Source organism: Hyaena hyaena, unplaced genomic scaffold (genome assembly GCF_003009895.1).
Source record: "Hyaena hyaena isolate Hyena2069 unplaced genomic scaffold, ASM300989v1 scaffold_280, whole genome shotgun sequence".
NCBI lineage: Eukaryota > Metazoa > Chordata > Mammalia > Carnivora > Hyaenidae > Hyaena > Hyaena hyaena.
In genome coordinates this window covers 393,586-400,612 of record NW_024080912.1, presented here as the reverse complement: position 1 = coordinate 400,612, position 7,027 = coordinate 393,586, and positions in this window count along the sequence as shown.

Genomic DNA, 7,027 nt, shown 5'->3' with positions numbered 1-7,027 from the left:
CTCCGCGCCTCCGGGGCCGTCCCGCGCCGCTCCCCGCGGGCCGCCCAACTTTCAGCGCTGCCCCGCGCCGCGCCCCCGGCGCCGCCTGGGCGTCAGCATCGTCGGGCCGGGCCCCGGCTCAGAGCGCGGGGGTCCGGGGGCCCATGGCGCTCGGCCGCCCGCGCTGGCGCCCCCCGCCCCCGCCCCCGCCGCAGCCGCCCGCCCCCCGCCGCCCCCCCCCCGCTGCTCTCGCGCTGTTCCCCGCCCCGCCGCACTGTCCCCCCTCTGCCGGCCGGCCCGGGATCGGCCGCCACCTCCACGGGCTGCCTCCCCCCCACCCCGGATCTCTGTCGCTCGGTGGGTCTCCTCTTCCCCGGTGCCGGTCTCTCCGTCTCTCCCCGCGGGGTCCCTTCGTCTCCGTCGCCCTCCCAGTGTCTCCCCTGCCTGTCTCCGCCTCTGCCCTGCTCTCTCTCTCTCCCTCTCTGTCTCTCTCTCTCCCCTGCGCGTCTCTATCTGTCCTCCTCCCGGTGCCCGTCTGTCCTTCTCCGTCTCTCTCTCCCCCTCCCACTCTCGGTGCGGCCCCCGCTGTCTCGGACCCAGGCCCGCGCCTCCGCCGCGTCCCCGGCTCGCCCGGGAGCCCGAGCTCCCGCCGCCCGCGGCGTGCCGAGAACTCCCAACTCGCCGCACACGCCGCCCCGCTTTGCGAGACTTTCGCCCCTCCTCACACGTGACCCGCGCCCCAGTGCGGAGGCCGCGCGCGCCCCCCCCCCCCCCCCTCCGGCCCCGGGCCCCCGGGGCGGCCCGCGGGTCCCGGCCCAGCCTCTTCTCCGCGGCCCAGCGGGTCCCGCAACCCCCTTCCCTCGGCCGGCCGCGCGGGGCAGGGCCGGGGGCCGGGGGCTGCGTGGCCCCGCTCCTGCCCCAGATCCTGCCCGGGTTTTCCTCCTCCCTCCGGGAGCGCTCCTCCCAGATCCCGTTCCGAGAATCCGCTCCCGGGTTTTTGTGGCCCCCGGGGACAGGTCGGTAGGGTTCCTCTGAGCCGGGAAGAGGGTGGGTGGGAGAGGGTCTGCGCTGGGTTCGGAGGCTCCGGGCCTCTGTGCTCGGCGACCCCCTTCCCTTCCTGAAGTACCGGCACTTCAAGACCCGACGCACCGTGCTCCGGGAGACGGAGGTGGCCTGGCTGGAGGGACCCTCCCAATCGCCTAGACAGCAGCGCCTCATTTTACAGACTGGGAGACAGTGCCAGAGAGGGTCATGGGCTTGCCCAAGGTCACCCAGAGGTGGCAGAGCTGGACCAAAACCCAGTCTCTTATTCTCTGCGCCGGCTCGGACTCCCAACTGTCTTGCAAAAGGAGAATCCCCCCCGAGTGTGCTCCAGGTCTGGGCCCCACACTCTGGGCTGTGGGGGGTACACCCCGGCCCCCCGAAACCCGCAGGAGGCAGCCACTTCCCTGGCCATCGGGCCGCCTCACCGCGCCCCTCTGAGGAGGCAAAGTCCTCCTCCACCCGTGGTAGGGTGAGAGAATACCTATAGTTAGACAACCAGAAGAACTTCCCTGAGAGCCCAGCCGTCTGTGGCTAGTCTCAGTTAAGAGGCGGAGAGACTGAGGCACCCCCAAGCCGGACCGAGAATGCACTGAAGGTGAACTCGCCTCCAGCTTCTCCTCCAAGCCGATCCCCGAGCCTGTGTCCCCTGCACACTAACCATCATGACTGTCTCCCTTCCCCTGGCCCCTCCCCACCCCCCGCTGGGATCCATCCCAACTCCTCAGCATGATGTACAGTCAGGCCCCACCTTATCCAGCACCCTAGATACCCACACATACACCCTGATTCCCACAGATTCCAGAACATACCAGATGCTTCCGCACCTCTCTGCCTTTGCGCGTGCTGTTCTTCCTGCCTGAGGTGCCCTTCCTCCTTCTCTGCCCAGAGAATTCCTGGTGCTCTCCAAGCCCGGGCTCCCTGCTGCTCCCCCCCCCCCACCCCCCGGCCCTCCTGATGCCCGAAGCAGAAGTTGTTCGTTACCCACTCAAGCAGAAGTCGTTCGTTACCCACTCGTTCGTTCATCCAGCCCTGGTACCCCAATGTTTTATGTAGCCTGTTTGTGAAAGGGGGTCCCTATAGAGTTCATCTAGTCTCTCCACCCACAGGGGCAGATGGAGTGGGGTAGACGCACAAGAAATGCACAGCTCAGAGTAGGTGCTCAATAAACGTGGCCGTCCTTTCTCAGTCCTGCCTCAACTCGGTGCGGAGCCCCGGAGACCATTCCATGCCCGCCTCCCTCATGACTCTGTGGGGTGTCCTCGCCGGCAGGCAGCCAGGACTGGTGTTTGCATGAGTCCTTGGTGTGAATGGTTGGATGAACCGGAGCAATCCGAGTCCTGGGTCAGTGGCAGACAAGTACGTGGTCCCTCTCACACCTTCCCATGGAAACTGAAGGGGTGCAGGTGCGGCAAATGACCCGTGGTCTCTTCACCGAGCCGGACGCCTGGCCTGGTGGCTGCCCTGGGAGTGTGGGGTGCCGGGGGGGAGGGAGGGGCACGGAGGGGAGACAGAGGTCGCCTGTAGACCCAGAGCCTCTGCTCCTGCGGGATGAGTCCTGATGCGAGGTCACTGGGCACAAGTTTAAGGAAAAGGTACAGGCTCAAGGGACGGTGACTTTTGGGAGACAGGCGAGGGAGGCCTGGTGGCCGTGACATCAGAGCGTTGAGAGGAAACACTTGGTACGGGTCACCCTTGCTAATTCTGGGACCCCTCTTGCTCATCTCCTGTAAGGAGGGTCTGGTGGGGGCCAAGGGCAGACTGGGAGGAGGTGGGGAGAGGCAGGAAGGGCAGCTCCAGAGAGAGGTTCAGGGACCCCAGGAAAAAGAGTCCCTTCCCCCCACCCCCCGCCCCGCTCAAGCCTTGAGCGCCTCTGGGCAGCTCGCCTCTCCTCTCTGTGCCTCAGTTTCCTCAGAGGTATGATATCCTATCATATCATAGGATAGTACCCCCCTGCTTCAGATGAAGGAAGACTAGAGGGTGAATTCGCCATATTTGAGAAGGACAGGGGTGGGGAGGGGAGGAGGGGAGGGATGTGAGACAGGTGTGTGGAGTCCTGCAGGGGCAGGGGAGAGAGGCTTGGATGTCAGAACCCGGGTGGCCCCTGGCGCATTGCTTGTCATCTCTGGACCTCAGGAGCCTCATCTGTGATGGGACAGTTTGGACTGGGTCCCCAAAGGATGAGGAGACTTTGTTGTCGTCGAGCACAGAAGCACCCCCGGAAGGAGTGAGTAAACCCGGCGCCCTTGTGTGGTTCCATTAGCCTGGCACTATGACAGGCCCTCCTGGGCACTGTCCCATTTCATCCTTACAAGAACTCTACGATGTGGGTGCTTGTTACCGATGGGGAAACTGAGGCACAGGTCCTACTGTTATAAGTGCCAGGGCCTGGGTGGCCAGTGACAACTCTCCGGGAGGGTGAGACTCGCTCTGGAGTTTGATGGTAAAACCTTCGGCCACCTGGACATTTCGCCAAAGCCCCCGGCCTGTCTCGCATTCTCAGATTTGATCCTCACAACATCTTCGTGGGGGAGAGTCGATGAGCGTCCCCAGTGCACAGGTGAGAAAACTGAACTGAGACACGGAGAGGGGAAGGGCTTGCCCGGTCTCAGCTGGGAAGCCAGTGTCTCGGCCAGAAGGGGAATCAGTTTCCCCCAGTTTCTGGGGAAAGGCCGTTCCAGGGCAGCAGGGTGCCCACTTGCTGGCTCGCTCTGGGAGCCCCGTCAGGCCTCTCTGGTCCCACAGAGGCCTTGAGAGCCTGTGCAGAGGGCAGGGAGGATGGGAGGTGGGGGGCTTGGGCCACGCAGGTTGAGCAACTGGAACGGGGGAGGTGGATGGGAAGGGCCGCTTCAGAATGCCCGAGTCACAGAGCCCAGGGGCTTGGGGCTTAGAGAGTTCCTTAACGTCTGGCCAGCCCATTCCACAGATGGGACAAACTGAGGCAGCCCAGCGGCTTAGATTGGCACTCAGACCGGGACACAGCTGGCCTGCCTCACAACTCGAAAGTCCCAGCAGCCCTGAGGGGTGAGGACCGATGGTGGGGAAAGGGGCGATGGGGGTCCAGCGGGCCAAGACCCATCCCAGCAGCCTGTGCCCTGGGGACGCAGGACTGAAGGGGTCTCTCCCGCCCTCCACTCCCACCCGCGCCCACCCTCCAGCACTCAGTAGTCACCAGGGTGGAATATTTTAGCACCTATAGAAAAACCGCCACAGACGGCCTGTGGCAGCTGTTGCTAAGGAGACGCTCCCAAAATAGCCCCCCTCCGCCAACCTTTCCCGCTGCTGCTCCTGCTGTGGGGAGGGGAGGAGGCCAGGAGGGGAGGGGGCGGCACACGAACTCTGGACCCAGGTTCACCCCCCCTCGCCTTGCTCCTGCTGCCCACGCCGCCGGAACACTGGGGCAAGCCGATGACCCGGGCAGCCGCAGGTCTGCAGAGGGGGCTCAGGAGCTGGCCTGTGCGTGCCTGTGGCCTCAACCACAGTCCTCAGCTGGAGGAAGGTCACCCAGATGCCGGGAGACGGGGGACAGAAGGGCGCCAGCACCCCAAGCCCCAGCACACTCCTATACCTGCGCACTCACAGACCTCACAGGTTTACACATCCACTTGTCCACACCACAAGTTCAACCCCACAAATGCCCCCCTCCCCAGATAGACATAGTCACCCCCAAAGACACAAATGGATGCACGGGTAAACACATATGCCTCAAATACACAACATACACCTGCAAGAACATACCACACAGCCAGAAATACACACATTTACATACACATACTCAAATATGAATCTCAAGTACACACAAACACCAATGTACACGCGCATGCCTGGCACACAGACACACACGCACACACACACACACCCCTGAGGTAGATACAGTCTCACAGCACATAAGTGTACAAACACACACCCAGTGTGTGGCATTCAGGGAGCACCGAGTGGTGTTACCATCGGGTTCTGTGCAGGAGGCATGCATGCCCTGGGCTCTCCAGACTTCGTGGAGAACTTCTGTGATCCAGCCACAGGGTAGAAGATTGGGAGGAGGTGTACAGGGGCGTGACTAGAGGTTGTTGATGTCTCTGTGACTCCCTCAAGTAGGTGGTTGGGGACCAGAGGATGCCTGGTGCTGGGGGTAACTAACCTGGGTCCATTTCTTGGGAAGGGGGAAGTTCTGGAAGGGAGCTCTCACCTGCAGACTGCAAACCTCTGGGCATGGAGAGTTGGGAGCTCCAGGTTCATGGGCATCTGGAGGTCACCGAGCCTGCAGTTGGGGCCGGGGTTGAGGATGAAGACAAGAAGACCCTGGAGTGGCCGCGGTGATGGTCCTTAACGCGTGCCCAGCGCTTTGCAATTTACAAGCCACTTTACACTCGTTCTTTCACATACTTGGGAACGTCTACTCTGAGAAATCAGGGGTGCTGTCCCACAGCACAGGCGGGAGAGGGGACTTGAAGACCACACAGGAAGTTGCTAGCAAAGCTGGAACCGGAGCCCAAGGGGGTGCCGGCACCCAACTCCACAGCCTTCTGCCTGGTCGCACCGCACAAGCTGGAAAGCAGGCCAGCAGGGTGCAGGGCTCGCCTTTGCCCCTGATTCGCCCTGTGACAGACACTGGGGAGCAGCCAAGCCCTCCATCTCCCCATCTGGAGAGCTGAGAGCGAATGAAGGGGGGGGGTTGTATACACCCGGTAGTTTGTGGCCACAGGGCTAGGGCGGGGTGCTTGCCAGAAGCCCTCAGATGGGCAGCGCAAGGAGGAAGGGCACCAGTCGCTCGCCTCCGCACTTGGCCAGCCCCCCCTCCCCGATTCTCCTCCCTCCCCTCTCCTCGCCCCGCTCCGCGCGCACCTCGCGCTCCGTGGCTCCGGTCCATAAATCCGGGCTCCGGGTCTTCGCTGACGCCTCGTCACTCGGGAGACGCCGCGAGCGGCTTGCGGTTGCCTTGGGAACCTGGCGGCGGCCGAGGCGCGCGGCGCACGACCCTCGCGCGGGGCGCTGGGCCTGCACCGCACGCGGAGTGTGGCCCTTGATGTCTCAGAAAGACACCTGTCGCCAGCAGCCAAGGGAGGGGGCGTCGCAAGGTCTGTTATGTTTTCTTTTTCTATTAATTGAGGTGTAACTTACAAGCCGGAATAGCTACACGTTAAGAGTACAGCTCGATGGATTTTTACATGTGCTTAAAACCTGTGTAATCCCCACTCGGATCAAGATACACAACACTTCTAGCGCCCCAGAAGGCTTCCTCGGGCCGAGAGGTTATTTTTAATTGTCTTTTTTGCACTTCTCCTGGAATAAACCGGCGAGGGAGTGATCGCCTTCTGAGAACAGGGAATTTTCGGAATTTTCTTGTTTTCGCCTGGCTCTGCTTTGCCAGGCCCTCTTTGGGCCTTGATGTCCCCATAAGGGAAGCCAAGGACTGGCTCCCCTTGTTGAATGGTTTACTGCTTGCAAAGCTTGCTTCAGAGTCTTAGCTAGCTTTGACTCCGATAACTAACCTATGAAGTCAGCACTTGGTTTAAGCCCAGGTTACCCAGGAGAACAGTGTGACTCGGAAAGATAAAATGAATTGCCCAAATTCGGACCGCTCCGCAGTACGCGGTGAAACGTGAGACTTGAACAAAGATCTGTCTAAGCTTGATGGTCATCCTTCCCTCACTCCCCTTTTACTCCTGTATCGGCCTCTTTGAAAGAGCTGTACAGGTAAAATACACTGGGAAAGTGGGCCGTATTTCTGTGCACACATAGTTCCTTCTACCCGAGACGCCTACTATTTGCTCCCAGGTTTTGTCCTTCAGGCAAGCTCCTGCTCATCCTGCAAAACCCACTGGGGCATCGTTTGAAGCCTCCCTCACTGCAATCCTCCCTCACGACTGCCTCCACCACCAAGGATAATTCCGCTCTCCTCCGTGTGGTATTTAACTCCTGCGCAGACACCGCCTCCCACAGTGCCCCCAAGGGCTCTTTGAGGCTGCTTCTGTGCTCACCCTGCCAGCCACCAGCCTGCAGCTGGGCT